The 15,782-nt window shown below is 47.5% G+C and overlaps 1 protein-coding gene across 9 annotated transcripts in view; it reads left to right on the top strand.

Moving 5' to 3' along the window:
• Positions 1-15,782, top strand: part of TLN2 (talin 2) — a 7,472,684-nt gene that overhangs the window by 7,038,276 nt on the left and 418,626 nt on the right. The gene's annotated exons all lie outside the window — the stretch shown is intronic.

Below are 15,782 nucleotides of genomic sequence, written 5' to 3'. Positions count from 1 at the left end.
CCTGACCCGCCTTATTGACTGCTTACCTTTATAGGTCACTCGTCACTTGTCACTTAACTAGTGAAAATTTAAGAACACTAGGATTAGGCCTTCTGGCACACTTAATCCCACCTCACAACAATAATGTCCCCATTCATAAACGTTTGCGAATCAAGGACTATCCCTACTTTGATTGGGACTGGGGAAATATACCGATTCTCACACAAAGTATTGTCCCAACCAGAAGGTTATTTATATATGGAACTAAATCACCATTGTTCTAGCAAAGGCATGGCAGTATTGGGTGTTTATTTTATTCAACACCTGTCTGGTTCGACACAGTGTGTTAAGTGACTCCAATTCAGCACTCCAACTAAGTCAATGCCTAGTCTGGGATGCCCATGGGAAGCACTTATTTATATATTTTTATGACAAGTTCATAGATCTGGATGATAAACCCTCTCTTTGAATCCCCCTGACCTCACTGAGCCAAGAAGTAGGTTTGTTTTGCAAATTAAAAGATTTATTTGAAAAATTAAACAATATATATATATATATCACACTGAATAAATTAATATTTTATAGCACACTTATGAATATAATGTTGATCAACAATGGGTAATGTTACAATTGCACACTCCTTTCAATCAGTGAGGAGTTAGTATAGAAAGGATAAGGTAGCAGAGAATACTTTTATGGTTTCAAGGAAAAGCAATGATGGAAAGAATGCAGCACAGAAATAAACTGATATGGTTTCAACAAAAGATGATATGATCACTTTTTCTTTTGACAATTCACTCCCCCCCTATGCAATATAAGGAGATGGAAGAAGAGCACACAATTCTCAGGAATATAATCAAATGCAATACAAATTCTAGTTCCCCCCTAGCAAGCTTAGAGCAACCGGTATGCTTTTAAAATATGCAGAAATACTTTTAATGTGATTTGCAATGAAGTGAAAATATGCTAAAAATGATTTTAATTCCCTATAGGAGATTCAGGGTGGGTGACAGCTACTTTGAATTAGTTCAGGTCAACACTAGCAATGATTCATGAGGGATTATCAGGTTGAAACGAATTTCAGCAATGGAAGCAAAAGACAGCTATTTTTGACAGGTGAAGAAGTTGAGTCAAATTGCAATTCGCGCCACTTTTTCCGAGTGCGTCGAGCGCGATTATGGAATAACTATAAGGAATAGAAAGTTGGTTCTGGGCTTGGAAAGCGTAGGTTCTTAGCTTTAAAATGAAAGTTAAATCTCGCTCCTAGGACGTGCGGTTCAAAAGATACGGACGATTTAATGGAGGTAGATTCTCAGAAATAAAGTAAGATTCAAATGACAAATGACACTTTCACATGTTTGAAATCACAGAATAGACACATGATTTCTATGCAGTTCTAAATAGGTGGAAATGGTTTGAATTAGATTATTTTAAACTAAGAGATTGGGTTTGCACAGCTCTGGCTGGATACTCACTCCTAATTTTGGAAGGAAGGGGCCTCGTCACAGATTTGGTCAACAGGTTTAGCTGCGGTTCTCTCTGCTCTGCTGGTCTGGATCTCTGGTTCTGGCAAAAGTTCTTGGCACAGCACAGCGGTCTGGTCTGGGTCTGGTCTGCGGTTGGATACAGCTCTGCTTTCTGGGTCTGGGTCTGGTTCTGGTTCACTCATTTATTTTAAACAATTCAATTTTAGTGGCTTTAAATCCCATTTCACTTAAGCTGCTGATATCCACAGCCCAGCCAGTTTTGTCATGAACATTATTTTAGGCTCCTCATCTTTCCAAATTTTGTATGCACACAAGACTTCATTCTACCAGACGTCTGCTGGTGTTCAGTAAGATTTTTGAATATCTTGCAATGTTTGAAATAGGCATTTTGAGCTTGCATGCAGAGAAACAAAGGTGATTTCAAAGCGCTTTTTTGAGCTAACAGGCACTGCTGTTTTTCCTTTGGCATTACGTTTTACTCATGGTGCTTCTGGCCCATCACGCACGCACTGGTGGGTGGCAGGTCAGGCGACCATTTTGGTGTGCGCAAAAACTGTGCGGTTTTCCTGGATTCTGGCGCAAATGTGGGCTTTTCGGCCATCTTGGATTTTCTAAGCCCACAGCACCAAATGTTGCAGCATTATAACTTGAACGTGGGTCGATACACCTGACAAGCCCCCCCGCCTGACTGCACTTTGGTTTTGAGTCGAGGGGGAGTCGGGTGCAAAGGATGTTTTGATCCACGCGCTGGGATGTCCGCATCATCCTCTTCTGATTCCGCAGATGGCACAGTTCAGCATCTTTTCCTCCATCAGGGTGGATCAATCAGTTCTCCTCGCCAGACCTGATGGGAGTTTCGGGCGGTACCTCAGGCCCCTCAGATCTTGGCTCCCGGTCCCTGGGTCGTCCTCCTTGGTCAATCTCCATGGTTTATCTCTCCTAGGATGACAAAGCAAAGCGGCAGAAACATATTCGTAGACATTTCCCCACCACTATTAATGGTGGGGCGAACATATACATTGTATACCTCAGGAGACATTTGCATTCAAGAATCATAGAATTTTATAGGCTATATGTGGAATATTTTAGGGTTAGAAATGTATTAATCTGGAGCGGCCCCCTCTGAGATTGCAGAGGACTCCTCCGGTTGCTGCAAAGTGTGACTGGGATGGCAACACTTTAGCTGATTTATATGGACCCACTTGTCTTCCCCTTCTGCCAAACTACCCTTGGGGATGCGGATCTTGGAGGTGACTGGGGAGATCTTGTCTACAGTTTCAAAAGGTCCCTTCCATGTAGGCAGAAATTTCCGCTGTTTGGCCTGGTTCCTTTGGCAAATTGTATAGATAAACACAGTCACCTACATTGTATTCCTTCCTAGTAGTCTTCAAATCATAGTGAGTCTTCATGCTATCAGCTGATCTTTCTAGGTTTCGCTGAGCATAGGCAAAAGCATGTTGGAGGTGTTTCCTTAAATTTTCAACATACTCATGCGTTGTGGAGGCATTGATCAATGTTTGCTCTTGGGTCCTATAAAGCAAATGCTGGGGAAGCACCATCCGGCGTCCAGTCATCAGCTCAAATGGTGACATTTTTGTTGCAGATGAAGGGGTAGATCGAATGGTCATTAGGACAAGAGGTAATCGAATATCCCAACTTGGCCCAGAAACTGCCACAAACATTTTTAAGATGCTCACAATGGTTTGGTTGTAACGTTCTACTGCACCAGAAGAGGCTGGCAGGTAAGCAATGTGTAGCTTCCTTTTAACCCCCAGTATTTCCCACATCTTTGTCATTACTTCGCTGGTAAAGTGGCTACCTCTGTCGGACTCTATCCTTTGGGGTAGTCCAAAACGCAAAAAGATGTGGTTGATCATCAGGGCAGCTGCTGTTTCTGCCTTGCAGTTTGGGGCCGGGAGACATTCCACCCATTTAGTAAATAAGCATGTCACCGTCAACATGGACTTATTCCCCCTAGAGGAGCGAATCACGGGCCCTATGTAGTCGACTTGCAAATCTGACCATGGCAGTGTCATTCCCCTCTTTTGGAGAGACACACGGTGTGTGAGGGATTTTGGCTGAAATTGTGCACACACAAGATACCCCTTCAAGTATTTGTCGAGGTCCTGCCTTATGTGTGGCCAGTATGCAACCTCTCTTAAGATCTCAAGTGTTGTATGAAACCCCCTATGACCGGCGGTGGCCACATCATGGGCGTAACTTAACATCAGGCTTCGGAATAAGGTAGGGACCACCCACTGATCATGGCCAGCTTGGGATTTCCTTACCAACAAACCTTCTTGGATTCAGAACATTTTTGGACATTTCATAAACACTCTAAGGTCCTCTTTCCCAATGTGATCGGTATCCGTCAGGGGAAAGTTCTCAGGGTCCTCAATGTGTTGGTAAAACTTACCAATTATTGGATCTCCCTTCTGAGCCGTAATCAAATCAGCATCTGGGGTCTCCTTACTCCATTGTGCAGTTGAAAAATCATTGTGGGCATTTGTCTGGGACCTAGTGATAGCAGTGACCTGGATTTCTCCCAACAGGGACCCAATCTCTATTAGATTCCCTTGGATGGCCCCGGTTTTGGCCAGCTGATCAGCTAAGTCATTTCCAGTTTTGTCTGGTCCCTCTACTTTGGAATGACCCTTGATCTTCTTCCAATAGATGGTCATCCCATTCACGGTGACCAGATCATCAATGTTTTGAATTAACTTCCCATGTTTCCAGGGTTTGTTATTAGCACATAACATGCCTCTGGTTTTCCAATTAACCAGGTGCTCCACGAACCTGTTCCGTACATAGTCTGAATCTGTGATTATGACCAGTTCGTGGAGTTGATGTTGGACAGCAGTGAGGATGGCTTGATGCACAGCCATCAACTCTGCCACCGGACTACTTCGGGGACCAATTTTGTACCTAGCGGAGGGTTCTGGGGACTCATTCACCCATGCATTCCCTACGCCGGCCACAAGTTCTTTTTCCCCGTTGTTGTCAACATGGTAAGAGCATCCATCCACATAGACAGTGGGCATTCCCTCACACTTGTCTTCAAATACTTTGTGTGAGGAATTAAGGTATGCCTCCATGTTGTCCTTGATTTTTAGACTTTCGTCCTCGAGACAGTTTTGTCTGGCACAATCATGCAAGTCAGCCAGACCTTGCGCGAGGGGACTCTTCTTGTTTTGGCCATATCTGACCTCCACTGGAAAGCCTTGCATTGACAGAATCCAGGAAGTCATTCGGGAATTACTCACATTTCCGGCCCGGATTCTGTCACTTTGGAGATATTGCAGAGTCTGGTGTGGAGTCTCCACTATGATGTGTTCCCCCTGGATAAAAGGGCGGTAATTCTTCAATGCCCACATCGTTGCCAGGAGTGCCTTCTCACAATTTTTCCTCCACGGAGGATAAAGTTTTGCTCGCATAGGAGATTACTTTATTGACCTTGTCATGCTTTTGATATAATACTGCAGTCAAGCATGTATTAGAGAACCCTGTCTCCAAGAAAAACTCCTTGTTTCTGACAGGGGAAGCTAGGCACGGTGCTTGTGAGAGGCTTCTTTTGAGCTGTCTTACTGCCTCGGATTGTTCTGGACCCCATTCCCACTTAACCCCCCCTTCAAGAGATGAATCAGGGGTCTGGTGATCTCTGCGTAGCCCTCAATGAACTTTCTGCTGTAATTAGTCAGTCCAAGGAGGCTCCTTAGTTCCTGCAGAGTTGTGGGGTCCTTTAGTTTTTGAAGTGCTTCCACTTTCTTTTCCTGGGGACAGAGACCCTGAGGAGTAATCTCATGCCTCAAGAAATTAACATGGGTTCTACACCTCTGTGCTTTCTGAAAGGAAAGTTTTGCTCCGGCGGCCCTCAATTGTGTCAGAACATAACGGATCTCCGCTATGTGTTCCTCCACAGATGAACTTTTGATGAGGACATCATCTACATAAGCCAGGTTACCCCTTGCACCCAGGTCGGGCATGGCCTTGTGTAGAATTAATTGCCGAAGTTGAGGTATCCAAAGGGAGTACGGGTCCATGTGTACTGCTGGCCCCCAAAGGTAAAAGCCAGCTTGTATTGGTCCTCCCTACTGACAGGCACAGACCAGTATCCATTGATCAGGTCTATTGCAGTGAATACCTGTGACCCCTGGATCTGGGCCAGCCCTTGGTCAATTTAGGGAAGAGGCCATCGGGAAGTATGGACCCGTTTGTTGAGCTCCCTAAGGTCGGCGCAGAGTCTCCACTGGCCGTTTGGCTTCAATATTCCCAGCACCGGGTTATTGAAGGTGCTGTGTACTGGACAGATTATTCCCCGGGACTCAAGGTTCTTAATTATTTCAATAAGGGACTCCATGGATGCGAGAGGCAAGCGATATTGCTTCACAAACACTGGAGTCATGCCAGGGTCTGTGGGAATTGTTGTTGTGTGGATGTCGATACGACCACAGTCATATGAGTCTACTGCAAAGAGATCTTGGAAATTCAAGAAAACTTGTTTCAACTTTTGCTTCTGTTCCAGAGTCACACAAGCATCAGCTAGGTTGACTCTCTCTTCCACCATCTGCCTGAAGCCTGGAAAGACTTCTGGTTTTGCTATCTCAGCGGCCTCCTCCAGCTGGGTGGAGAAGTCCCTGGTCAGGGTGCTGATTTGGACTGGAGGCTTTAGGTGGGAAAGGCAGCCCTCATGGACCTGGAAATCACCTCATCCCTTCTGAAGTCACAAGTCACATCTTCCTTACCATATGGGCAGTAAGTGTACACCAGGACGTTCCCCCCATGTCGGGTAAAGATCCTGTCTGGTGTTGTATTGTCGTCACTGTCACTGTCAAAACAGTCCTTGGGGATTGGTCCTAACAGTTAATTTCCTAAATCAATGGAAAAATGTCAGTCATTGTCATTATGCCTGCTCCCGAGGAGCCAGGTCAGGCCCAGGGTCCCCGGAAGCAGACTTCATACTCACCAAGCAGGACCCAGCAAACCCCTATAGGGGCTCTTTGGACCTTGTCCTGGCGCCTTTGGCACCAGGCTCATAAAAGGCATCTGTCCTGGCGCCATAGGCGCCAGGCTCATCATGGCAGAACATATGGTAATGCTTGGGTGAACTCACCTGAGGCAGACCATGCTGCATACTCACCCGAGGCAGACCATGCTGTCTGAAGCTCCAAGCCAACTAAGGCTGGGGAGGAACTATTTTCTTTCAGGAACTCTTTTCTTACTCGGGTGGGGCCAGTGGAAGAACACTCACCTGAAGCTCTTCCAAGGCTATTTAAACCACGCCCGGATGGCCACACGTGCTTTCCGTTATTCTGCATCTGCAGCAGGACGCTCACCGAGTCGGCTCCTGCATCCTGGCTCCTGCCACGCCCGCCAGCACCTGGAACACCTGCAAGGAGAGAAAGGCAAGCATTAGGACATTACCTACCTTCATCCTGCATCCGGATTCTTCACTCCGTCGATCCTGCAAAAGAAAGTCAAGGGTTAGAAACGCATCTCATCGCTCGCTGCAGCGCCGCTTCCACTTACCTTCACGTGGCGCTGTCTAGCTCTTCAGCGGTCATAGGCGACATCGGCCGCATCCCAGCACCTACGGAAAAGAAAGACAATAGTTAGAAGCGCTCCGCTTCTCACGCTGCCGCGCTGCTTCCACTTACCTTCACGTGTCGCCGGCAACCTTTTCAGCGCCCATAGGCGACATCGGTCGCATTCAAGACCTACGGAGAAAAAGGAAAAAACAAGGTGAGCAACGAACTAATTGCAAAAGGGCAGATTACTCAACTTAAGTCTTGCCAGAATTTTGTTGGGACCTCAGTTCCCTTTTCGGGTCGGAGCGGCTTTTCTGGCTTTTCCGTACCCCGGCCCCTATGGGGAAATAAGACACACTCATTAAGGTGTCGGATCAAACAACTACGACATATCCTTCATTAAAAGTACTCACCTGAGTTTACCTCGGCAAATCCATATCTCCACACGGATTCCTCACCTAGTCCCTGAAAATTAAACAAAGGCCAAGGGACAAATAAGACTTGATCTTTTGAACTATATACTTACGGCAGCATTTTGGTAAAGGCAAGCAGACATCGAATCCTCGCCAAATCCAAGATCCAGTGAAGTAACTGGAAATCTACGCGCCCCTGCGTCAGAAGCAGGATGGAGAGCTCGTCCATACAGAAATTAAGGTGAGAGTCTGTGGAAGGCACAGCTAGGGTTCGAGGAGGGTGAGAAGGGGAAAAAGGGGGGGGATCTCACACACAATCTAGCAGACAGTTAACTCCCTTTTCCCATCTACAGAAGGATTATTCTACGGGCCAGATAGACGAGGTTTGGGGGTCCAGTCCAGTCCATCTTCCAAGCACTACGCTTTACCGTGGAAGAAGTTGTAGCAGTCCAGAACGGGTCGGCGCCTCCGTGGGAATCAGGTGAGCGTTACAGTCATCAACCGCCATTCCAATAATGGTGCCTGCGGCTAGAGTAATACTCTTTAAGTCGCTGTTATCCACCTCTATTGGAATGGTGTCATGTTCTATGTTGACTAATGGTGTTGGGTTTACCCCTAACCCTTGCTGTTGGAGAGAAGCATTTAGATGAATATAAGCATCAGGGTTTTTCATTTTTTCTCCTCTTTTAACTTTCACTTCCAGGGAGAATTGTCGGGTCCTTTCTGGGATGGTGACTTCCTCTTTAATCTGAATTTCAACTGCATAAGGTAGCAATTGAGCTGACCTAAATGCTTTTTCTGGATCATAAAAGCCCATGGGATTATCCGCTAATCGGGACCACGCTTTGAAGTTTATTAGTTCCAAACTAATGGCAAAGGGATTGAGAATGTCACTGCCTAAGTAAAGGCGGCAGTGACGTCTCGCACGACCCAACAATTATGGCCTATACTCTTGTTGCCAATGGAGATTTTGAGCATACACCTGCTTGGCAGGAAATGTTTGGAATCGGGTGTTTCCAGATCCATTTCCCATTTGTCTATCAGTTTGAATGTGGGAATGGCTGGATCTTTTGGGAGTTGGCGGAACATGGCTTCGCTGATGAAGCTCTTACCGTTGTTCACACATACTCGGGCGAGAACAGAGTCCTGTTCGGGCAAGAACTGCTCTCTAATTTGCTGAATATCAGCCAGGCTCTGAGCTGATTTTACCTCTTTCTGGACTATTGGAGTGGGAATGTCTGATTGTGGCTTAGTAAAGAATTTCAGAGTGTTTACTTCCAGTGTGGAATACCAGGTGTCGATCGGACCCGGACAGCTGCGGTCTCCTTCAACATGATGCGTAGTGCAGAGATGACTGTCTGGACTGGCCCGCCTAGTCTTGTCTGCTGGACCCGAAGAAGTATTTTCCTGCAAGTGGAGACAGGGATTAACCACCTGTGGGTTTTAGTGATGGCCTCCCAACTGTTCTCGCTCTCCCCCACTAATCACCTCCGATATCCCCTTAGTAACCTCACCTTATGTTCGTAAAAGATGAGCTCTCCATCCTGCGTGTCTTGCAGGGGTGCGTAGATACCAGTTACTTCACTGGTTTGAAGGCATTGGGAGAGTTCCGGTAAGTATTGACTCTGAAGTCCCTGGCGGGATTGGTAAGTATCAAGTTCAAAGAGTTCAATGTGCCGATGTTCACTCTTGTCCCCTTCCTTCCTTAAATTGCAACTGAGTTTGTGAGAAGAAGGTCTCGTAGCTGCTGCTGACGTTCAGGTAAGAGTCTGTGTTACCCAACGCTGTCTGGTAACTATTGCATGCGTTAATGTGTTAGACGGCGGTGACAGAGCAAGGTTCCTGTGTAGGCTGGTCAGTCCACTGGATGGCCCAGGGATGCTTCCGAAGGCTTACGTACAGGAGTTGGTGAAGATGCCGAGAATAGTTGTTCCCACTATTCTAAAGGTCGAAGCGCCTTTGCAGACCTTCTCGTTCGATCAGAGGCTGAGTGGTCTCACAGGACGACAGCAGTGCAGGGTGCCAAACCTTCAGCGGGTCACCAGCGAATCCTCGACTCAGCTTCTTAGTTGCAGGATACTTGGCTCCTTACCCTTTGTTCGTGAGAACTCAGGAGATCGACATGGTAGTGGTGTTTCCAGCCTCCTCTTATACAGAGTTCCCTTCGCGCCAAAACAGAGAGGACCCAATGGGAGATCTGCTCACAAAACACTCACACCATACGTTGACCTATCACGGACCACGGTGGTCGCAGGCATTCAAGACACACTAGACTCTCAGGCACCCAGGATGTGTATTGGGACGAGACATCCCAGCCGACATCCTGGAGGCTCACAACAGGCCTGTAGAAGCCCGAAAAAGCATCTGTGTTTCGCGGGAAAGTACATGCCCAAATAAGGATGGCCCCACGTCGGTTCGACCTGGGGAAGGTGAAGGGGCAAGGCGGTCAGCGGACAGGACAAAGAACCTCGTGGTCTGGCCATTTTAGAAGCCAGGCCACCCATTTTGGCCAAACGTGAAAAGTGCGGTTAACAGGGCAAAAGGGTGTTCAAAACACCAAGAAACGATCGCTGCCACCTGTCCCGTCCGTGACATACTTGCACAGTTCGTTATAAATCCATAGAGAGTTTTTAGGGCCTGTAGAATGACTAGAGACCCAAGAGTGCAGTAACTTAGCTTACAGTGCCCTCTTGTGCCATGTTGCGCGAAAGCTGCAACATGAGAAAAGAACTACGGAAAACAAAGTTTCCTGGTACTGACTGTCTTAAGGGCATGTCAGCTTCACCGTAAGAATGGAGCGAAAGCCCAGAGGAGTGCGGCGGAAGGCTGCGCTTCTCTGGCAAAGTCTAGATCAGGGTGTAAAACAACAGCAACAAGTTTGGGGGTTGCAGCATGGAAGTAAAATTACCTACAATATGAAATCTTTCCTAACACTCGCCCCTCCCAGACTAAGGACAGGGGGAACTAATCCACCCCTAGATGAGTCTCTTGTTCAGGTCGGTTAAACATTCTGGACAACCCATCAGCATTGCTATGTTGGACACCTGGCCTATGCTCAATAGTGAAGTCAAAGCCTTGTAGACTTATGGACCACCTAAGCATCTTTGGATTCTCTTCCTTCATGTTCATCAGCCACTTTAAGGGCTTTTGGTCAGTTTGCACAGTGAAGTGGGTCCCATAGAGGTAGGGCCTCAGCTTCCGTAGGGCCCACACAACAGAGAAGCATTCTTTCTCTACTGTGGACCATCTGAGCTCTCTGTCCTTAAGCTGATGACTAATGAAACCAATAGGGTGTTCCTTACCCTTCTCATCTACTTGGATAGTACAGCTCCTATCCCAGTGTCAGAGGCGTCTGTCTGCACAACAAAAGGTCTTTGATAATCAGGGGCCCTGAGGACAGGGGCCTGGCACAACGAGTCTTTTAAGCCGTTGAAGGCCTTCTCACACTCGTCGGTCCAAGTTACCTTCTTGGGTTTCTTCGGGGTAGTGAGGACAGTCAGAGGGGCAGCTATGGTGCCATAGTCTTCCATGAAGTTGCGGTAATACCCTGTGAGTCCTAAGAAGGCTCTCACTTGGGTCTGTGTAGTGGGGGTAGGCCAGTGTTGCACTGCTTGTACTTTACTCGGAAGAGCCTGTATCCTCCCTCCACCTACTTCATGTCCAAGGTAAACCACTGAGCCTTGTCCAATCTGGCATTTACTAGCCTTTATGGTCAAGTGTGCTTTCTGAAGAGCCTGTAGCACAATCCCGAGGTGTTTCACATGGTCTTCCCAGGTGGCGCTGAAAACTGCTATATCATCCAGATATGCAAGAAAGAATTCATCCAACCCATTCAACACATGATTCACAAGCCTCTGGAAAGTGGCAGGTGCATTCTTCAACCCGAACGGCATTACCCTGAATTGGTAAAGACCGTTTGGAGTGGAAAACGCTGTCTTCTCCTTGGCATGTTCTGCTAAGGCTATTTGCCAATAGCCCGCAGTGAGGTCAAACGTGCTGAGGTACTTGGAGGCACCCAAGGTATCCACCAGCTCATCTGTTCGAGGCAAGAGGTGTGCATCTGTCTTGGTGACAGCATTCAGAGCCCTGTTATCCACGCAGAACCTCAATTCAGAAGTGCCTGCTTTTTGAACCAAAACCACAAGGGTGGACTAAGGACTACTAGAGGGTTCAATCACCCCAAGATCTAACATTTTGTTGAACTCTGTCCTAATGTAAGACCGTACTTTGTCTGACATCCTGTATCCTCTACTTTTGGTAGGAACGCTGTCTCCTGTGTCTGTTATGTTTGCACCACGGTGTCAAACCAGGGGACTGCGAAAACAGGGGGGAAAATTGCCTAAGCAAACTTTTCACCTCAGCCTGCTGATCAGAAGTCAGGTGAGGGGCCACTCGGACACCCTCAAAGGAGCTATCTGAAGGACCGCTTTGGAACAGGTCGGGGAGAGGTTCAGACTCCTCTTCCTCAACATCTGAAGCCAGTAGCAGTGCTGCGATTTCGACTCTTGGGACGAAAGCCTTCAGCCTATTTACATGGAACACTTTTGGAGCCTGTCCAGGCCTTCCAAGGTCCACTAAATAGTTGACATCACCCAGGGGCTCCACCACTGTGTAAGGGCCTGACCATTTGTCCTGTAAAGCTCTAGGCCTGATGGGATTCATGATCAGCACTTGCTGACCAGGTGTAAAGTTGATGAGGGAAGCTTTCTGGTCGTACCAATGTTTCACCAGTGCTTGTCCTGCCTTCAACTTGTCACTAGCCAGACCCATCAGAAGTACCATCCGTTTTCTGAGCCCTAACACATAGTCTACTACGTTGGTAGTAATGGGGGGGTGGGCACCACCCATCCCTCCTTGACTATGGCTAAGGATCCCCAAACAGGATGATCAAACAGAAGTTCGAAGGAGCTGAAGCCAACACCCTCCTGTGGTACCTCCCGGTAGGCAAACAGTAAGCATGGTAAAAGAAGATCCCATTTTCTTCTTTGAGGGTCTTCCAGAGCCCCAATCATACTCTTTAACGTTCTGTTGAACCGTTCCACCAGACCATTGGTCTGGCGGTGGTATTCGGAAGAGAACTTGTAGCTGACCCCACATTCCTTCCACATAGCCTGCATATACTTTGACATAACGTTGCTGCCTCTGTCAGACACAACTTCTTTGGGGAAGCCAACCCTATTAAAGATGCCAAGTAACGCTTTTGCAACTGACTTGGCAGTTACAGTTTTCAATGGGATGGCCTCAGGATATCTGGTACCATAGTCAACGAGCACCAGGATAAACCTATTGCCTGAGGATGTTTGCGGGTCAAGGGGACCAACGATGTCGATCCCTACCCTTTCAAATGGTATTCCCACAACTGGGAGTGGTACCAAAGGAGCTTGGATTGTTGAGCCACTCTTACCAGATAACTGGCCGGAGGCACAACTCCTGCAGTGACTTTCTACTGCCACCCCCATCTTGGGCCAGTAGAAGTGCATGGATAACCTTTGCTTGGTCCTCTTAATACCAAGGTGACCAGCAAGGGGCACCTCATGCGCCAGCTGCAGGAGGAAGGGTCTTACAGCAAGGGGAACCACCAACCTCCTATGGTCTCCTTCTGTAGACTCTGTGGGCTCACTATACAAGAGTCCACCTTCCCAATAAATCTGATGCTTCCCAGAAGGTTCACCCTCAAGCTGGGAGCAGGCCTGTCTCTTTAGGCCTTCCAGAGATGGGCACTCACATTGGCCTTTACTGAACTCTTCCCTGTCAGGACCACCTTCTACTAACAAGTCTTTTAGTTCAGGATGGTCATTGGGGTCAAATACTTCAGGCATCGCCGCCTCCTCGTCAGGTCCGGGCGATTGACCAACTTCCTCCACCACAGTGGTAGGTGAGTTTGGGGGAATATTTTCTTTCCCTCGTTTTGGTTTTCTTACTCCTTTAGCCTTGGGTTTCCCCTTTGGCTGGGGCAGCGCATTGGTCTTGGCCAATGCTGCCCGTGTTTGAGACCTTGTGCAGGGTCTGTCAGCAGTGTCTCCCACGAGCCCTAAAGCTCTGAGATCGTTGCCCAACAAGACCTTTCCTGGGACGTTCCTCTGAATGCTCACTGGAATCCTGACTGCTGTACCATTGAGAGTAAGATTTACAGGTATTACTGGAAACATGCGAGGTGGGCCGTCAGCCAACTTAGTGGGCATCAGAGTAGCTCTGCCAACTTCCTCTGAGTCTACCAAGGTAGAATCCACTACAGTTCGACTGCACCCACTATCCCTAAGAGCTCGAGTATCGACTCCATTGATCAGCACACTGTCTTTAAAGCAGTGCTTGGTGTTATCTGGAATCCTAGCATAAGCCTCTGCGAATTTAGGCTCCCAGGAACCCAGGGAAACTAAAACTACCTCAGCTTCTTTCCCACTGGGGAAGGAGTCTGAGGAGAAGGATGCTCCTGTAATCTCTTCTTCCTCGTAGGAGCAGAAGGCCAGATTATCAGAGTGGACCCCCAAAGGTTTAACCTTACACCGGGGATCCCCCTTCACATGGTCAGTTGCTCCACAAGCAAAACAAGATCCATTGGGTCTGTTTACATAGGGAGGCTTACTGTAACCAGAGTTCTGTTTCGGAGGCTGACCTCCACTACTCTGTGAGTTCTCTTGTGTCTTACCCTTATTTTTCTTTTTGTGCCGCTTTTGAGAAGTAGAGTTATCAGATTCTCCACCCTCCTTATCTTTGGACTTTTTCCCTTCCTCCTGCTTACCAGGATGAGTTTTGTCCTTATGGGACACTCGATGTGACATCCATAAATCTGCTGCAATGGCAAGTTTCTTTGGATCTATCTCCTTTGAATCGGCCAAATGCTGCTTAAGCTCAGGGGAAAAAGATGCAAAAATATGTTCCAGCATGACAAGACTTATCATACCTTCAAAGGTAGAAACCTTATAACCTTCGATCCAGCCAGTCAAATTTTTTAAGGATTCGGTTACATAAGATACCCAAGTACCACCTTCTTTTTTCTTATACTCTCGGAATCGTTTTAAATATTGGGCAGGAGTCTTTCCAAACTTTAAAATGAGAGTTTGCTTCAACATTGCAAAATCTGCTCGCTCAGCCTTCGACATTTCCATAATGGCACTGCAGCCAGAATGGGGCAGTCTGCTAAGTAACCAGGCAATTTCATCAGCATTGTCAACTTGTTGAGCTTCACATGCACACTAATATGTATTCAGCCAGTCCATAATGTCATTCTTTTCCTCATGCACACTGAGCAGATCTTTTGGAAACCTTGGATGAGAGGAGGCCCCAGACCCATGTCCAGGACCCTTGGATCCATTTGTAACCTGAAGCTTGGCCAGTTCCAACTGGTGATCCCTGTCTTTCTGTTTTTCTGCGAGTTCGATTTTTAGTTTGGCCATATTGAACTCAAGCTCCTTCTGCCTAAACAGCAGTTCTTGCTTCTTCAATTCAAGTATGGCCTCCCCATCAGCACTGGCAGGGGAAACATTGGACATCTCATCCTCCCTGTCCTCATGATCGCTGGAGAGCAGTGCGGCGGCAGAACCGTCGGTTCTGCCAGTGAGAGCAGCCCCACCTCCTTCCGCACTGTCCTCAGAAGTTATAGCGCTAAACTGCGCTTCTTGCCACACCATGATTCTTTGGATCATTTCCAATTTGGTGCCTTGAGAGGAGACACCTCTCTCAGCACACATCTTTTTCAATGTTTCGGATTTAGAAGCATTTAAAGTTAACAAGGTACTTGTTTCCATACTGTTAGATAGGACTATGGCCTTTTAAAAGTTATACTACGACAATTCACTACGTGTCCTGGTAGGAATAACTTGAAATGCCTTCGCTCGTGCGCAACACTGGATACCTTCAGTCGTATCCCACCGCTGTACACCAATTTGTTAAGATGGATTTCTGAACTCTGTCCTGGAGGGGCAGAGGTTCAGAAGGCCAGCCTAGTTTCTTGGAACAGGGTAACCTCTGGACAAGCCAGACCAATCAGTGTAGCGATGGCGGCGGTCAAGACCTCATTACACGTTGTGCGGTAAAAATCCACAATTACCGGCATGGCGCTCTTAACGTGTCCGCCCTCGCAAGAGGGCGCTAATAGCGCACCATTACGAGTACGCGGACAAGAGCATAGCGCCATGTCGGTAATGACCCAACCGCCATGCTGCTAAAGACCCCAAAAAGTCACTTACCGCCCTCGATGAAAGTGCAGATAGCACCTCCGCCCTAACGCTGCATGAAAATAGCGGTCACCGCTACTAGCGGTCACCGTTAAATTACGGAACCGGAAATAGCGTCATCGCACAGGAACGGGAAAGAGCACGGCGGCCATCTTTAAAAACACAATCCATTGCCATCCTGTGCCCCCTGGTCCTGTTTGTGGT

The sequence above is a fragment of the Ambystoma mexicanum genome, chromosome 11 (genome assembly GCF_040938575.1).
Source record: "Ambystoma mexicanum isolate Mex_15411 chromosome 11, UKY_AmexF1_1, whole genome shotgun sequence".
Taxonomy (NCBI): domain Eukaryota; kingdom Metazoa; phylum Chordata; class Amphibia; order Caudata; family Ambystomatidae; genus Ambystoma; species Ambystoma mexicanum.
Note: the sequence above shows the minus strand (reverse complement) of the source record. Positions and strands in the feature narration are given on the sequence as shown.